The following is a 19,603-nucleotide window of genomic DNA, read 5'->3' on the forward strand; positions in this document are numbered from 1 at the left end:
GCCGAGGACAGCGGAGGTGAGGGTGTGGGTGCAGGCCAGGAGACGGTAGTGCCTGTGCCCTGAGAGGGGGGTTGGATCTCAGTGGCAGGTTGGGGCACAGGGGGAGAGGCAGCGGTGCAAACCGGAGGCGGTGAACGGCCTTCGTCCCACCTTGTGGGGTGCTTGGCCATCATATGTCTGCGCATGCTGGTGGTGGTGAGGCTGGTGGTGGTGGCTCCCCGGCTGATCTTGGCGCGACACAGGTTGCAGACCACTGTTCGTCGGTTGTCTACACTCTCAGTGAAAAACTGCCAGACCTTTGAGCACCTCGGCCTCTGCAGGGTGGCATGGCGCGAGGGGGCGCTTTGGGAAACAGTTGGTGGATTATTTGGTCTGGCCCTGCCTCTACCCCTGGACACCGCACTGCCTCTTGCAACCTGCCCTGCTGCTGCCCTTGCCTCCCCCTCTGAAGACCTGTCCTCAGTAGGTGTAGCAAACCAGGTGGGGTCAGTCACCTCATCGTCCTGCTGCTCTTCCTCCGAATCCTCTGTGCGCTCCTCCCTCGGACTTACTGCCCTTACTACTACCTCACTGATAGACAACTGTGTCTTATCGTCATCGTCCTCCTCACCCACTGAAAGGTCTTCAGACAGTTGCCGGAAGTCCCCAGCCTCATCCCCCGGACCCCGGGAACTTTCAAAAGGTTGGGCATCGGTCACGACAAACTCCTCCAGTGGGAGAGGATTCGGAACCCTTGCTGCCCATTCTGGGCAGGGGCCCGGGAACAGTTCCTGGGAGTCTGCCTGCTCCTCAGAATGTGTCATTGTAATGGAGTGAGGAGGCTGGGAGGAAGGAGGAGCAGCAGCCAGAGGATTCAGAGTTGCAGCAGTGGACGGCGCAGAACTCTGGGTGTTCGATAGATTGCTGGATGCACTTTCTGCCATCCACGACAGGACCTGCTCACACTGCTCATTTTCTAATAAAGGTCTACCGCGTGGACCCATTAATTGTGAGATGAATGTGGGGACGCCAGAAACGTGCCTCTCTCCTAATCCTGCAGCAGTCGGCTACGATACACCTAGATCAGGAGCTCGGCCTGTGCCCACACCCTGACTTGGGCCTCCGCGTCCTCGCCCGCGTCCACGTCCTCTAGGCCTACCATTACCCCTTAGCATGGTGTATTACCAGTAGTGCAGAAACAGAACGCTGTAATTAAATGTGCCGCTTATTGGCCTGTGGTTGGAGGCTGACTTCGCTTACGGAACGCACAGCAGAGCCAGGAAATAATTTTGCGCAAGCCTGCTGTAACACTTAGCTGGCTGCGTATGAATTAGGAGGACAACTACCCCCAGCACAGACCCAGTACACTGAGGACAGTCACAGGCAGCCCAAATAGATTTTTTTTCCCAAATGTTTTTGGAAAGGCCCACTGCCTATATTCAATAAATATATGTCTTCTGTCCCTGCCTCACCACCACTACTGGCCCTGGAGTATGTAAAATAACTGCAGACTGTTGCACTGTGGACTGGAATACAGCGGTGATGTAACAGCCAACACAGAGCCAGGAAAGAATTTTGCGCAAGCCTGCTGTAACACTTAGCTGGCTGTGTATGACTTAGGAGGGCAACTACACCCAGCACAGACCCAGTACACTGAGGACAGTCACAGGCAGCCCAAATAGATTTTTTTTCCCAAATGTTTTTGGAAAGGCCCACTGCCTATATTCAATAAATATATGTCTTCTGTCCCTGCCTCACCACTACTGGCCCTGGAGTATGTAAAATAACTGCAGACTGTTGCACTGTGGACTGGAATACAGCGGTGATGTAACAGCCAACACAGAGCCAGGAAATAATTTTGCGCAAGCCTGCTGTAACACTTAGCTGGCTGCGTATGAATTAGGAGGACAACTACCCCCAGCACAGACCCAGTACACTGAGGACAGTCACAGGCAGCCCAAATAGATTTTTTTTTCCCAAATGTTTTTGGAAAGGCCCACTGCCTATATTCAATAAATATATGTCTTCTGTCCCTGCCTCACCACTACTGGCCCTGGAGCATGTAAAATAACTGCAGACTGTTGCACTGTGGACTGGAATACAGCGGTGATGTAACAGCCAACACAGAGCCAGGAAATAATTTTGCGCAAGCCTGCTGTAACATTTAGCTGGCTGCGTATGAATTAGGAGGACAACTACCCCCAGCACAGACCCAGTACACTGAGGACAGTCACAGGCAGCCCAAATAGATTTTTTTTTCCCAAATGTTTTTGGAAAGGCCCACTGCCTATATTCAATAAATATATGTCTTCTGTCCCTGCCTCACCACTACTGGCCCTGGAGCATGTAAAATAACTGCAGACTGTTGCACTGTGGACTGGAATACAGCGGTGATGTAACAGCCAACACAGAGCCAGGAAAGAATTTTGCGCAAGCCTGCTGTAACACTTAGCTGGCTGTGTATGAATTAGGAGGGCAACTACACCCAGCACAGACCCAGTAGACTGAGGACAGTCACAGGCAGCCCAAATAGATTTTTTTTCCCAAATGTTTTTGGAAAGGCCCACTGCCTATATTCAATAAATATATGTCTTCTGTCCCTGCCTCACCACTACTGGCCCTGGAGTATGTAAAATAACTGCAGACTGTTGCACTGTGGACTGGAATACAGCGGTGATGTAACAGCCAACACAGAGCCAGGAAAGAATTTTGCGCAAGCCTGCTGTAACACTTAGCTGGCTGCGTATGAATTAGGAGGACAACTACACCCAGCACAGACCCAGTACACTGAGGACAGTCACAGGCAGCCCAAATAGATTTTTTTTCCCAAATGTTTTTGGAAAGGCCTACTGCCTATATTCAATAAATATATGTCTTCTGTCCCTGCCTCACCACCACTACTGGCCCTGGACTATGTATAATTACTGCAGGACGCAATGCCCTGCACGGCCGATATACAAAAAAAAAAAAAGTGCAACACTGCAAAAAGCAGCCTCCACACTACTGCACACGGTTAGATGTGGCCCTAAGAAGGACCGTTGGGGTTCTTGAAGCCTAAAATACTCCTAACACTCTCCCTATAGCAGCTCCGGCACCAACAGCACTGTCCCTGATCTCTGTCAGAATAAATCTGTGGCGAGCCGCGGGAGGGGCCGATTTTTATACTTGGGTGACACCTGATATCGCCAGCCACTCACTGCAGGGGGGTGGTATAGGGCTTGAACGTCGCAGGGGGAAGTTGTAATGCCTTCCCTGTCTTTCTATTGGCCAGAAAAGCGCGCTAACATCTCAGAGATGAAAGTGAAAGTAACCCGAACATCGCGTGGTACTCGTCTCGAGTAACGAGCATCTCGAACACGCTAATACTCGAACGAGTATCAAGCTCGGACGAGTACGTTCGCTCATCTCTACTGCTGAATGATCAGAAGAGATGCCCAAGAAACAGAATACAAGAGACAACCAAAAAGATGTCATATATGAAACTCGTACATGCATTTTCTAATAAAAGAACACCTCATTAACCCCTTCAACGCTACAGGACATAAGTTTACGTCCTGGTAGGTGGGTACTTAACGCAAGAGAACGTAAATGTGTATCATACTGCCTGCCTCTGAACCCACTTCAGCTCAGCTATATCTTACTTTTACCCTGGTGCCCAAAACTATACACAATATTTCATGTGTGATCTGACTAGTGTTTTGTAAAGAGGTAGAATCAGGTTCTCATCATGCGCCCCATATGCTCTATGTATGCGTCCCAAGATGTTATGCACCTTAGCGGCTGCTGCCTGGCATTGGTTGCTACAGTTCAATATTCTATCCACTAATATATTTAAGTAATAACATTACTGCTTTTAAAAAGTCTAATAAATTCATAACACTTCTCAAACATTTCATTGTTGTCTTCTGTACACTGCTGATTCCTTGTCTTATCTGACAAATTCTTGAGCCAGTGGTGTCATTATCATTTGGGCAGAAGGTGAGAGGTGTGCACCTGTGTCTTTGGGTGTGTCCACAGCATTATATGGTTCCTTTGTTGTTTGGGTTGATTAAGTAAATTACAGTACTCAAAACAAAGACAACTGCTTGCATAATTAGTAACATAACCTACCGATTGGTCAGCTACATCTCACACTGTACCAATGAATATAGTGTAGCCATCGTTCTATCTCCTCACTGCAGTGATTATAATATTGTGAGCTGAAGTAATAATATTTACTATTATCGCATTTCCACTTGGTAATTTTAAAGCATTTTGCAGATTGAGCATCGTGTTTTCTCTTTAGGCCGGCTGCACACGGACATATTTGCATTGCAGAATCCGGAGCGGGCATCCGTCTCTGGATTCTACAGCAAATACCGTCTATAGCATGCAATGGAAAAGCGCTTTTTCCTGCACACGAGTGGAAAGCACTTGCGATTTTCCACTTGTGGATGAAAAATTGCAGCATGCTCTATTTTTGTGTGGTGTCCACACGGATGGCTTCTATTGAAGTCAATGGAAGTCGTCCGGACCGCAGCCCTTCCACAATTAACATTGCAAAAGGTCGCAGGACCCGCGTCATCACCTTGCAGCGGTGGCGGGGGGAGATCTGTACTTCGCATGTCCGATGGCTTGCCGGCCAGACCATCCGCAGTACAGAAGAATTCAAGAAAATAGAGGTATGTAGGGTCAACAGCCAGGCACAGGGTCGGATTCCGCTGCGGGCCCCTACATGTGGAATCTGATCCAGTCGTGTGCAGCCGGCCTTAAGTGGAAATTCAGTACTGCTCAGTTGTTGTTTCATTTGAATCTGCAAAAAAAATAGCTGTTGGTTGGCCAAAAGTTATCTTGCGTAAAGTCACAGTCGTTCATATTTGAACAACTTGTGAATAATTTGCACAGAGATTCTCTTTATGTGTGATGTGGAAGAAATACACATGAAAAATACCCCCTCCCTCAAAGAGTCTGGCTGTGAAAATCACAGCAGTTACTGTAGATCCAGGATAACCGTCAAAAGGTCTTTGTTGCACCAAAAGGATGTCTCCACCAGGGATTTTGAAGGGGAAATGTTTAATATATATTTGAAATACAATAAATAAAAGAAATAAAAATAAAAAAAAAGGGAGATGGGGAATTAAAAGTAAGGGGCATCGCGAGAGATTCCCAAGCGCATGTATTAAGGGGTCAGTACGTCCCTTGACCAAATAACTTAGACAACTAGACCATATGGTGTCCAATATCACGTGTTTACAATGCACTGAGAAGGGGGGGGGAGAAACTTGATGCCCACTCCCTTCCAGACTCTGAATGCACTCCTCATATATTTAGGGGCACGCTCAGTTTGGAAAGCTTTGGGTCTCCAGACCCAATATTGTATGACATTATGACTGTTCTGTTAGCTTTTGTATTTTTATTTATTCATTTATTTGTTCAGATTTGTTTCCACACGTGGTATACCCCAGAGCTCCAACAGCCTCCATTCCCCCCCTGAAGAAATCCAGATTTACTCGGCTCTCATTCCATTTCCATAATGGTTATAATATTATCTCATAACGTCAAAGGGTTTAACTCCCCACTCAAAAGAAGGAAGGCCTTTATACAATATCTCAAAACTAAGCCTGATGTCATCTGCCTCCAGGAGACTCCCTTCTCCTCCTCCGCACCAAGATATCTCCACTCCCAATATTTGTGAGTTTTCTCCTCCGTAGCCTCTCATAACACCAGAGAGTCTCTATCCTTTTACATAAATCAATCCCCCTATCAATAAACAAAACTGAGATGGACTCTCACGGTAGGTTTGTTATTCTACAGGGCACCCTACACGAACAAAACATAGTGCTGGTTAACTCATATGCCCCTGTCAATAACCCCTATAAACCATTCTCTCAGATCGCCAATAAACTCAAGACACTGCACAAGGTCTCCATCTACTGAATAGGAGACTTCAGTATGGTGCTCTCGCCATCCCTGGACCGCTCGTCCTATAGCTCAGACAAAATTAGCATAAAGCAGAGAACCTCGATAAATTCCACAATGAAGGAATTGGCGCTGGCAAATAGTTGGAGGGAGGCCCACGGCTCAGGCAGAAGATACACCTTTTTCTGAGCCCCACATAAATCCTATTCACACACAAGCCTAGGCTATTAAACCCTGACAAGCATCCTAGCTAATCATCTAAATAGTTTTCTCTCCCCTCTGATTCACAGGGATCAGATTGGCTTTATCCCATCACAATGGGCTCCAGAGTAACATAAAAAAATTTATCAATCTTATCCAAATCTCAAAAACACATAAAATCCCCAAACCCCGCTTGTCAAATTATGCTGCCTGGGCTCTGTTGTCCTATGGGTTTCCAGGAGCACAGCTTCACAGGTGGGGTTAATTGAGCTGGCTGGGTGTGGTGTTCAGCCAGCCAGGCAATCTCCACTGGTCTGTTGCATATAAATACCAGCTTCTCTTGCCAGAGAATGCTGGTCATTTTAGTATCTTTAGGTATTCTGTGTAAATCCCACCCTGTGCTTTGTGTTATGCATATCTAGTCTGTAGCGTCTCTCTCACCTTCCCTGAGGACGGTCTGGATGCTTGTTGTCTTTGTCTGTATCATATGCAGACCCACTCTTCTCTTCCCTTTGACAGATGCAGCCTCCAGATGTCTGATGTCTTATGTGTGTTTCAGGTGGGCGATGCTTGGCCTTGTTCCCTGTATGTCAGTACGGTGTCTGACTCTTTCTCGTTGGAGTGAGAACGCTTGCGCTAGCAATGATTTATCTGCATGCATGTGAGCTCAGAGTAGAGTTTCTGTGTTGGGCTTCTTTGTCACCCTAGGGTGTTGCTTTTATGCATGATGTGTGTCTGCAGGTGGCCGGACATGTATGTGAACTGTGTTGTGTTTATTGAGTCTGTGCAGGTGCCAGACAAGGTATATGAACAGTCATGTTCTATCTTGCGTGCAGGCCCCTGCGGTGTTGGTGAGAACAGCGAGATGTTCAGTGTCTGTGTAGGTTTCCAGACACCAGGTGTGAACAGTCCTGTTCTGCGAGTTGGTGTGAGCTGCGTCCTATCCTGCTGTGGATCGTTTGCCATTCAGGAAAAGGTAGGTCCCTACGTTCTAACATAGGGTTGTCTTTTTTCACTTGGTGGTTGTCTCCTTAGAGTAGGGATATGTTATGTCTGCCTATGACTTCAGCACGCAGTCCTACCTTTGGTGTTCACTATGCAGTTTGTGTGTGCTTATGGCATTTGTGTGAATGCCGTCTTGCGCCTATGCTGAGGCTTGGTGTCCTGGTGTTGCACAGATGTAACACCGCTATTAACTGTAACCCTGGATATTCAAAAGGCTTACAACAGTCTGTCCTGGGACGACTTTTTCACTGTCTTGGAGAAAGCAGTTATTCAGGGAGCCTATGTCACAGCGCTACGCTCATTATACTCTACCCCTTCCGATCTGTGTATTTGGAGTGGAAGTCTCTGCGCCAACCTCCCATGTAGTGGCTGGCGCTTGTAACTATTTGAGTAATCTTTCTATCAGCAACACATACAGGGAACTCCTTCTTTGAATCTGTGACATGATTGTTTTACAGAGCACTCAGGGCCATGAGTGTGAATTCCTTCGACAATGCTCATTCGTAATATCCTTTCCCAAATGTCTGCTGACCATTAAGAGTTACCGTTGGAATCAGATCTGCTAATTTGGTAAATTAAGTCACATATGTCATTTTAGGGTGGAGTAGGTCTTGTTTACGAATACGCCCAACGTACTTTTTTATACTTCTATTTATGAGTAATTATGACTTCCCTGACTGCTCTGCATTTTACTCGAGTGTATTTGGTTTAGTAAATTGCTCTCATTTACATGAGCACACACGTTATAAGTCACACAAGTATATTGTTCTAGGACACAGCAGAGAGTTCACACCCTTGTTAGTTCATGGCATTCTGACAATGAGACTATTAGGACATCTAACATATGCTCTTTATATACAGAGATAATTCTTGAAACCGCCTGCTCTAAAATACCCCCAGACAGCACTATGGTTTCAATAAACAGCATAATGCCAATCATCTGAGCTCCAAGAACCCACTCACCCACCAAGTTGCATCAATAGAGCTTCCAGATAGTAGCGGTCATAAATTCTAGTGAGCAAATGTCGTTACATTACCCTAGATTGGAGTTCCTCAACTGTTTTTCAATATTGAGAGCCACATTCTATTAAATCAGCTGGCACTGAACCACAAAATGGATTCTTTACATGTTCTAGGTTGTTACTCAATGATCAAGCAGGTCGAAAATAATTTAGATTGTTACAACTAATTACTTGTTTACATGGCACACCTAGGCTCTGTACACACTGCTCTCATGGTGTTCATTTTTACAGGAACCATAACAGATATGACAGATCTGTCATGTTCAGTTATGATCCTTTTGATGAACCTCCATTGACTTATGATGGGTCCATTAAGGTACCTTTACATGGTATGACTGTTGGGCGCACCATTGGCTATTGCTTCTGTGCTTTTATATAGGAGCAATAGTCGTTCAATGAATGGAGGTGGAGTGGGCCAGGGGTTGTGAATAAAGGCGGAGCGGGCCATAGATTGAGCAGCTCCTGTTTGCACTGAGTGGGAAGCCGCTCAGTAGTCCTTCTGTTTCAGTGAGCTTAAATAAACAACTGACAACTACTGTGTGATTTCTCACTCAGTGCACTGTGGCAGCCTTGTGTACATGGGCCGAAAGTTGAACGAAATTGCTCATTTGAGCAATTATTAAGCTTGTGTGAAGGTATGTTTAGGTTTCCCTATGTTTTTTTAGCTGGGTACAGTACTACAGCGTGATGCGCTATTCCCACCATCCTTAATAGCACAATGGATTTGATCCTAAATGAAGCCATGGTAGTTTAGTAAATCAGTTTGAAAGCAGATCCCAACAAATCCTGATGCATCTCATTGATATTTGAACCATATTTTGCCCTAGAGGCGGCATCATCATTTTATATACCAACCCTCTATGTGGCTTTCCTATTATTAGGATATATAGAATTAAATAGAACATGTAATAGCCATAATATTTTCAGGTTTATGATAAGACAAAACAGTTTATGTGTTCAACACTAGCTTCCAGCATGTAAGAAGTTTCCCATCTGTTCGTAGCTACAAGCATCCACGCTGGCAAAGCCAACTCCCAGTTTTACCCCTTGGAGAGCAACCATCAATTCATTAAATCATAGACAATCAAAGGGACTATAAATCATAATTTTTGGAAAGCAGAATGCCAATTTCTGTAATTGCTTTCATTCAGCAGATACATGGGTGTTTGTTATTGTTTCCACTAGAAATAGCTAAGTGATGGGTGCAGACTTCCTGTAGGGTGGGTCCACTTCAACGCTAGTCTTCATCTGCTGGCTTACTTTCCTCATCATTCTGACACATAACAATCTGAATTGAGTCAAAATAAGGATGTTTTCTTTAATATAGCAGATTAGAGACAAGTGTCAGTCTTCACAATAGCAGATTAGACAACAACATGGATTTAAAGCTGCATTAACTACAAAATGCCAAATAAGAAGAAAATACTGGTACATAAATTAGAAGTAAATCTTAATCTATATTTTCATGCATACATATACAGTATAACTTCACTGTGATAATCAATGTAATAAGAGATGATCATTCAACGTGTACCAATGCAACAATACTATGTTCAAAGGCTGCGATTACTATTTTCTATAATTACTTAACCAGAAAGTGGTAATATTGGAACCATCTCTGCTAAGATCATAGAGGTTGTCCACTTTGGACAGACCATTTTTGTTAATAGGGTCTCTAGATGATACGCTGATGTACTAACGTGCCAGGCACTCCGAAGCAAGATATTCCCATGTAGTTGCTTTGCACTTTGATGAGGTACCTAGATGTGGGTATTCTATTAATCCAGAATTCTATAATATTCTATTTGATAAACCAATTAGCCGCTTTAAAGTGAAGTTCTAACATCAAGGTCTTAAAGGGGTTGTCCCGCGAAAGCAAGTGGGGTTATACACTTCTGTATGGCCATATTAATGCACTTTGTAATGTACATCGTGCATTAATTATGAGCCATACAGAAGTTATTCACTTACCTGTTCCGTTCCTAGCGTCCTTGCCTCCATGGTGCCGTCTAATTTCAGCGTCTAATCGCTCGATTAGACGCGCTTGCGCAGTCCGGTCTTCTCCCTGGTGAATGGGGCCGCTCGTGCCGGAGAGCTGGTCCTCGTAGCTCCGCCCCGTCACGTGTGCCGATTCCAGCCAATCAGGAGGCTGGAATCGGCAATGGACCGCACAGAGCCCACGGTGCACCATGGGAGAAGACCCGTGGTGCATCGTGGGTGAAGATCCCGGCGGCCATCTTAGTAAGGTAAGGAAGAAGTCGCCGCAGCGCGGGGATTCGGGTAAGTACTAAACGGTTTGTTTTTTTAACACATACATTGGGTTTGTCTCGCGCCGAACGGGGGGCCTATTGAATAAAAAAAAACCCGTTTCGGCGCGGGACAACCCCTTTAATTTATTTAGTCCTTTAATAGCATATCAAAAGTTTCAGCCAAATACTGAAACTTACATGTGCTCAAAAATGTCTGCCCTCGCAGTCCACACAGTGTTTCATTAGTTAAAGCAGCAGTCTGTGCTGCAGAGCTGCTCTTCCTTTTGTCACAGGGGAAAGTAAATTACATTCTTTGTCAGCCATATCTGAGTTACAGACCTGAATCTTCCGATAAATCATCTGCTTGTATAAATATATACAACTAGATATATTTTACCTGCACAATTTCTTCTGTGCCATCCTAAATTAGTATAGAAGAGAAAGCATCCTTTACGAAGGACAGAGTTTTCATTCATTTCTTTGGAAGGCACAGTTTTGAGAAAACAGCTGGAAAAAAATATAATAAAGAATAAAATCAGATATGAATAACCACAAAAACCACAAAACAACACATTTGAAAAGAGGCAAAAAATTGTTCATTTATTCATTTGCTTTATTGAATATTTTATTAATATGAATATTAAAATGAAGATGATCAATAAAAAAGGTCCACCAAAATCCACAGGAAACCTGCATGTAGGACACTCTTCAGAAGTTTCGAAACATCTATTAAAATGTAAAATTGGGAAGGAGGACACTTTGCGTGTGGGTCAGCATGAAAACTCTTTCTGGCCTGTAAAAATTGCTAATTGGCAGCTCTACCAGCAGTGAGGCACCTACAAATAAATCCCTATAGAGTGACCATCAGACCGAAGTCTGTCCATGATGTTTTTTTGCCTCTAAGTCTTGCCACTAACATCACCCTATCCATATCTGAAGTTAATAAACATAAGGATCACACAAAAATGTGGCCTTATTATGCTTTGGCTGCTGCCTGGCGACCTGTTCCTCAACATCGGAAATTGACAGAGAATACTAGTAACAGTATGCCGCTTACCCCGAAGATAAACAATGATGTCAAAGATACATGATATCCCAAACATATCCCAATTCAGTATGGGTCAACCAGTTCACCAAACCAATGGGGTCTCAACAATGACTTCAAAGTTTGGACTCCTCGAAATATCCAGCCTTTGCCTGTCTGACAGCCTTTTATACTATTGGCATGAGATGGATCAACTTTTAATTTTTTCGGTCAGGATACATTTAAATTTGTAGTGGAGACGCCTCAATAACGTCATTCTAGACCTGATACATCCAGACCAAACTGGATTTATGCCGGGCAAATTCACAAGAGAAAACCTACGCAGGGTACAGGTAATAACGCAAATCGGAGCGACAGATAAAGCGGACTGGGCCCTGGCTTCACTAGATGCAGCCAAGGCCTTTGATTCCATAGAGTGGCCCTTCCTGCTCCAGGTGCTGAGGAGATTTGGGTTTGGAGACCGCTTTATCCAGTGGATCTCTATAATCTACAAAACACCATTGGCAGCAATCTCCGTGAACGGCACCTGTTCCACGTATTTTCCCCTGTATAGAGGTACCAGACAGGGGTGCCCCCTCTCCCCGCTTCTCTTTGCCCTGGCTATGGAACCGCTGGCCCTCATGCTCCGAGCAAGCCCCTTATACCACAGGATTCAAATCGGAAATCGGGAGGACCGCGTGGCGCTATACGCTGACGACCTTATGCTCTTTATGGCAGACCCAACAACTACCTTGCCTCATGCCATAGACATCATTAACACGTTTGGATCCTTCTCAGGATTACAGATAAATTGGTCAAAGTCCGCCTTAATGCTAGTATCCACACAAAACCCCCTACAATCATTGGACTCACTGTGCGGATTACGAGTCTCTAGAGAATTCAAATACCTGGGAGTTCAGATCACCAATACAACTGCTAGAGTCCTAGATCTGAATGTCTATCCATTAATAGACCTATATAAATCCAAATTCAAAGTATGGGGAGCACTACCCCTGTCGGTCGCAGGTCGTATTAACCTGATTAAAATGATAGTCTTACCGAAGTGTCTATACATCTTGCAGCACATCTCCGTTCCAGTCCCGACTAGATTTTTCCGAATGATGAACTCCCTCATGACCTCCTTCATATGGGGCAACTCTCGCCCAAAACTTAAACTCTCCACGCTACAGAGACCGAAGGACGAAGCCGGGTCGGCACTCCCAGACTTATTACTATACTACCTAGCCGGCCAATTGATACACTTAAAATGCTGGCTGGAAAACGGTCCACTGCCCAATTCAGAGGCCCATCTGGCCCAGACTCTGAACACTTCTAGCCTCTGGCCGTTGCTGGAGCTCCCCGCCAAGGTGAGGGGCAAAATACTGCCTATACATAGACTGGCTATGCGGGTCTGGCGCCAGGCGAGGGAGGTGAGCGGATTCTCGGATATAGCCGCAGACATGCCGTTGTGGAGAAACCCCGGGCTGGGGGAGCTGCGGTTGCTAACTGATCTAGAGGTATGGGAACAGCATGGGATAGCTCATTTAGGAGACCTATACAACTCTAATATCCTGCTATCCTTTGAGCAGCTCCAGGCCCAATACCAAATACCTCGACCTCACTTCTACAAATACCTACAAATCCGGCATGCGCTTCAGACCCAATTTCCGCCCTCGAGTAGCACTATATCCCATTACCCACTAATTGGAATATTAAGATCGCAAGGGCCCCGCGGACTTATCTCGACATTATATTCCCATCTAACAATTGCAAAAGCCACAAGGGAAATCCCCCCCGCTTTGACTAAGTGGAAGTCTCTGATCCCAACGCTGACGGAAGAGACGTTCCAAGAGGTGCTGGAGTCACCACTGTCCGTCTCCCCCTCAGCAAATAATAAGTTGACTCAACTTTATATAGTCCATCAATGTTACCTCACCCCGGCGAGACTACATAAAATGGGCAGGACTTCATCCACACATTGTATCAGATGCACCTGCTCATACGCTGATTTTTGGCATATGATCTGGGACTGCCCGCGGATCCGATCATACTGGGACGAAGTCATAGATCTGTTATCCACGGTCCTTGAAATCCCAATCCCTGCCACACCGGAAATCTGCCTTTTTGGTATCCTCGATGAGGAGCAGTGGCAACATTATCACAGAGTATTCCTAAGGGAGGTACTGTTCATGGCCAGAAAGTTCATCGCGATGAGATGGATGGACCAGAGGGGCCCGACCGTGGCAATGTGGAAGAAAACCACAAACTCAATTATACCCTACAACAACATAGTATACAAAGCCCGCAAATGCCCGGATAAATTTCAAAAGGTGTGGGGCCAGTGGTGTGACTCCTCGTTGACCTTGTATCCCCCGCAGCCGCTCGCATTAGCAATATCAGCGCTACAAAGGCGATAGCAAAACCCTCGAGGAACTGCGGTGAGACAGGGGGACTCGGCCCCGCGCACGGTCAGCCACCCGGAATATCATTATACGCTTCCCTTCTCCCTCTGAAAATAAATAAAACACTTTGAGGGTCCTAGCCCTGTGCCGTAACACGCCCAGTCGATTAGCACATCTCGATGCAAGTACATACCTAAGTGCCTAAGGGGGGAAAAAAAAAGTCACAACTGACCTATGCTTTAAAATGGGCTTTAGCACGGCTATACCTCCCCCCCATGAACCCCCCATTACCCTTACTCTTCCCCACCTTCCTATTTCTCCTATAACACGATATTATACTGCATGTCTACCGCCTCTCCCTTTGTTCAGGGCCGGGAAAGCTCACCAAATATGACGCAAACTGAAACGTACAAGCCCGATTGGCTTATATCGCATGTAAGACTTTGTACTGCACAATGTTTCTGTTTCCTTTTCTGTATTTGTTATGTTATTAACTTGTCAATAAAACGAGTTTAAAAAAAAAAATAAAAAAAAATTTGTAGTGGAGAACTACCTGGAGGTGTTTATGATTGGTGATTTTTTTTCTTTAAACACAGGATGTTCCCAAACTTCATGAGGGTACTGAAATACATTTGGATTTTGCCACAAATTTGCAAACAATATGTCCCACACTGACGTACCCTTTAGGTATTCCTAAATATTATATATAAATCGTGACATCCACAAACTTAAAAATTGTTGCGATCGTGACCAAAGGAGGACTGGGTACGCACACGGGTTTCAGGCAACTGACCCTATTCTACATGGGGGATGACAGGGCCCAGCGGTCTTTAGATCTGGGCCCTAGCTGATCCTAGGAGCCACGCACCAGAATAGGACACATTCACATGCCACATGGCAGGGACTGAACAACAGGACACACAGAGCCAGAATACACAGCATACAACAGCCAAAATGTAACCACTAGTAACAGATAGGAAGCTGAATATAAATACCAGGCATTAGATGACATTTTGTACAAAACGTGAAAGCTATCAGGCCACTTCACAGCTCCTGGTTATACCGCTAGTCCCTACATTAACCAGGAGTCCAGCAGAACCGGACACAGTTCACACAGAACGCTGCAACAGGACAGGACACAGATAGCAGGTCACACAGCAAGCTAACACAAAACTGACAGAATATAAACGAACAAACGGACATGAACCAGCAAGACACAGATCACACAGCAAGCTGCAACAAAACAGAGAACAGGTAACAGGACACATGTCACAGATACATCCAAACAGTACATGACCTGACCAGGAACTTGGTTTATATGTGAGAACAGACCCAGGGGATTGGCTAGCAGGAAGTACCACACCCAGCCAGCTCAATCAATTAACTCTGTGAGGGCTGTGCTGCTAGGAAGCTTAGAACTATAGATCCCAGCAGCACACGTAACAAAAATGTAATGGAGGCTGTAATGGTATAATAAAGGACAGGTGATTTGGTTCTTGCATACATTAACATATATCTCACATCCAATTTGACTGCATCATAGTGATTTGATCGATTGACTTGTCAACAATGAATTTCCATGTATCCATTAAGCTGTCATTATTTTCTCAGCCTTGTCATTACTACTTTTCAATTGATGTTAATATAAATGAAAAGTGAGGGAAAGAAGGTGTCTGTTGGAAGTAATTGGGTCCCAAAGGGCTAGATCATTAACTAAGGATGTGATGTTATGTTTTGCAAATTTTTCAAGCAGTCTTATGGGCTCACAATCTAAATCTAAATCTAAACTCTAATACTGGTAATTACAGATAAGTAGTTAGTTGAAGATGGGCCTAAATGGCCACAATCAGCAAAATGTTTAACCTATTTTTCCTATTAGCATCATTAATAAAAAAAATGACTGAGATTGCAAAAAAAATGTAGTTTTTCAGAAAAAGCATCACTTGTGTTCATGGACTGTCTTGTATTGCAGCTCACTTATATTCACTTGTATGGCCTTGAGCTGTAAGGCCAGATACAGCTAGTAGACAAAAGTGGAACTGGCCCCGAAAATAAAGGCAGACCATTTTATTATAATTCTTTTAAACACATGTTATCCCTTCCCCCAATGTATCCAAATGGGAGGCAATAACTGATCATCAAAATTATCGACAATTATTCACAATACCTTGCTTTGACTGGAGTACAATAGCCGAAGACCAACAAGGGTACATCTGGTAATCCAGTAATCATCGCCAACAACACCTCGCATGGGCCCAGGAAATATGTCAATAGACCTTAGACACATGGCAGAAAGTCATCTGGATTGATGAGTCCCATTTCCTGCTGAACCATATGGAGGGCCAAATCCACATATGATGTAAACAGCATGAAGCTGTATTCCATAGGTGCACTGTTGGGGTTCAACATGTCAGTGGTGGCGGTGTCATGGTCTGGGGGGGGGGCATTTTCCTGGCATGGTCATCATACCACAATCTTCACAATCTTTGAATGGTGAACACTGAGGGACTTGTTAGATGACCATCTGCACGCATACTTCCCTGACCACAGTGCCATCTTTTAGCAGGACAACGCTCCATGTCATTGAGCTCGGATGACTAGGGAATGGTTGGAAGAACATGACAATGACATTTTTACACTTTCTTTGCTCACAAACTCACTGAACATGTTTTGGGTGTGCTGGAAAGGGCTGTGAGATCTTCTCCGACTTATCTGCAGAGTTGTTGCAGTGGGCAAGGAGCGAGTTGAATATGGAGGATGTTTTCCACCTTGTGGAATCTGTTCCCAATGTTTGAAAGCCGTGATCACCCGAAAAGGTGGACCCACCAATTATTGATTAGCTGTTCCTAATGCAGTGATTGTTCAGTTTACACAAAACATGCTAGAAAAGTACTAAACAGATTTGTAATTCCTTGAAAGCAACAGAGACCTCATAGGTATCAGCAGTTGACAACTCTGCGGCGAAAGGGATGAAGTATATAAAGTGTGAACTGACTACAGTGCTACTTGTGTTTCTACATTAAGGTGCTAAATGGATTATCCAAAAGCTGCAAATGTTTAACAGATGACCTGTCAGCATGTGGATATTTATTAAAACTTTCCTGGATTCGAATCCTCGTCGATGTGCCAGGTGCCCATTAAGGCATTAGAAACCCTGCCATCCTCTGAGGATGTGATGTTCTTCTTAAGTCTTTGTTTTGCACAGTCTTATATTTAACATCACTTACAGTATCTCTCCATCTGTAAGCTGGAAATGACAAGAGGAAAGTGCTAGAGTTGGCATAGCCTAGGCATTATGCCTGGTGGTGAGCAGTCATTAATGTCAAGCTTGATATATCTGTTGCTGCATATTTCTCTAATAGCAGGTTAATTGTAGACTGTGAGTGATTGTTTGTCACCCGTCCACATCAGGAATGGCTCTAGGTTCTTGATTGTACGTTTTACTAGTGCTAGACAAGAATTTCTGCCTCTGCAACTAATATTGGTATTTGGGAAGAACCGCTAATGAAGTAATTAACTCAAGCAAGATGACGGCTTGTGGTGCCTCTCTGGTTGTGGGCATGGGTTCAGGTATTTGGCATGGCCCTTTTGCTATCAGATAACCTGCATTAATGTTCTATGTTTGATAAACTGTAAGAACTAGAGTCTTATCTGGGGATTAATGTATTCCTGAATGGCTTTTGCGTAATAGAATGCAGTAGTTGAACTTACACTTTCAAGACTTCAACTTTCTTTTAAAGCACTATTAGTTATTGAAGAGATTATTCATATGTAGGCTGGTACCATGCGTCAAGGCAAAAATCAGAAGAAAGATAAAAGCTACTATGAATTCCTAAAGTCAGCTTGCTAGAAATATTCACATTTTATTATAATTCATTGTGAATATCAAGTACCGACATCATATGTTTTTTTTTTTTATGATCTACAAGTAGACTAGTATACAGAAAAAGTTTCTTGTCCATAGTAACCAATCAGAATCCAGCTCTAATGAAGCTCAAAAATTAGTTTGATTCCCTACTACAGGCAAGTCTTGTGATATTTGTGTGCATTGATTTTTATGCCTGTGTTTCAAGGACTTGTTATTACCATTTGATGAATCTAGATGAACCAATCAAGAACATCAGAGCCCATGTTATATCACTAATGCTTGTGCTTACAGGTCCTCATGGACGTGGCAGAGCCCTGTGCAGAAAGTATGTACATTGGCACAGGAAATCCTTACAGCTCTGTAGTACTAAACGATTGGCATTCTGTATGTTGTTCTAAGGTATGTCCGTACAGAACTATATTATGGGGTTTCCTCCATTACAAACAATGACACTACAGTATAATACAACTTCTGATTGAGTAGAACAGATTCTTATGAGGCGTGTAGGTACAGTATAGTCCCACAGACATGAACAGGTGTCGTGTCATGTTATGGGTCGGTAAAACTCAGAGATTGTACAGAGCAATAATATATCTATGTGTGTGAGGCTTAAATGTCGCTATACACCTTCAGTAGTTGTTGGTTAGACGCTCGTTCAGCTGACAGCTCTTCTTCCTGACACCGGCTGACACCAATTTGTTCCAACCCTGGCTTTTGAGAAACAATTAGTCTGGACTTTGACTTAGTGATTGATCATTTGTCTAGTCTGTATTACAATATACTTTTATATTTTTATATACACATTTTACATTGTATCAAAAATGCTAGCTTTTGTGGCCTCCCAGTAAGGAATATACACTATATTGCCAAAAGTATTGGGATACACATAGAAAGTGATGAAATTCGATTTTATTCACATTTTTCAATCCTATGTTGGGCCGCCTTTGGCCTCAGTGAGTGAAGTAACCCTCCTAGGCTTGTTTTCACCAAATTCTGATAGATGTGTGGAGGGGTTTGCCTTCATTCCTCAGGGAGAGCTTCAGATAGTGATGCAGGGAATGATGGGTGTGTTGGATGTGCACGGATACGGCGTTACAGTTCGTCCCAAAGATACTCAGTGGGATTGAGATCCGGACTTTGGATTGGCCAATGAAGTTTGCAGACATTCCGCTCCTCAATCTAAGTCTCAATACTGTGTGCTGTATGACATGGTACTCGGTCATGTTGGTAGAGCACAGAGCTGTACCAAAGTATTGCCACAGGGTAGGTAATGCGACATTGTCCAGAAAGTATCTATACCCATTGGTGTTGATGGTGAACTTCACTATAGCCAATGGCCCTAGTGCTTCGCAGCAGAAACACCCCCATACCATAACAAAACGTCCAAACTTCACTGTCAGGACGATGAAATTGCATAGAAAATGCTCTTCAGGCAACTACGGCTATCTGATTGGAAAATGGTGTACTGTGATTCAGCTGTCCACAACATTTGCTTCCACTCATTTACAGTTCAAGAACAACTCGCCAAGCACCATTGCAGGTGCCTCTGTGCATTCACTGCTATGATGTTGGGCTTGTGTGCAGCCACTTGACCATGGTGACACTTTACATGCAGGTCTCTTCAGATAGTTCTAGTGCTAATGGATGTTCCAATGGGCTGTGAGACCTCCTGAGTGACTGTTTCGGAAGATGTGTGTGATGCCTTTACGACTCGTACAAGGTTTCTCTGCCCATGTTACGAGGTCTCCTTGAAGTTGGCGGCACTACACACACCGGATGTTTTCCATTTCCAGATAACAATGCCAACAGTAGACCTTGAAAGGTCCAAAAGCACTGTGATGTTCTGTACTGATTGGTTGCTCAGATGACATTCCACCACTGTACTCCATTGGAAGTCCTCCAACTCTGTACATGGTGGCATTCTGATGGTTTCTGTTCTGGGATATGCCTGTGTG

This window comes from Eleutherodactylus coqui, chromosome 7 (assembly GCF_035609145.1).
Source record: "Eleutherodactylus coqui strain aEleCoq1 chromosome 7, aEleCoq1.hap1, whole genome shotgun sequence".
NCBI classification, from domain to species: domain Eukaryota; kingdom Metazoa; phylum Chordata; class Amphibia; order Anura; family Eleutherodactylidae; genus Eleutherodactylus; species Eleutherodactylus coqui.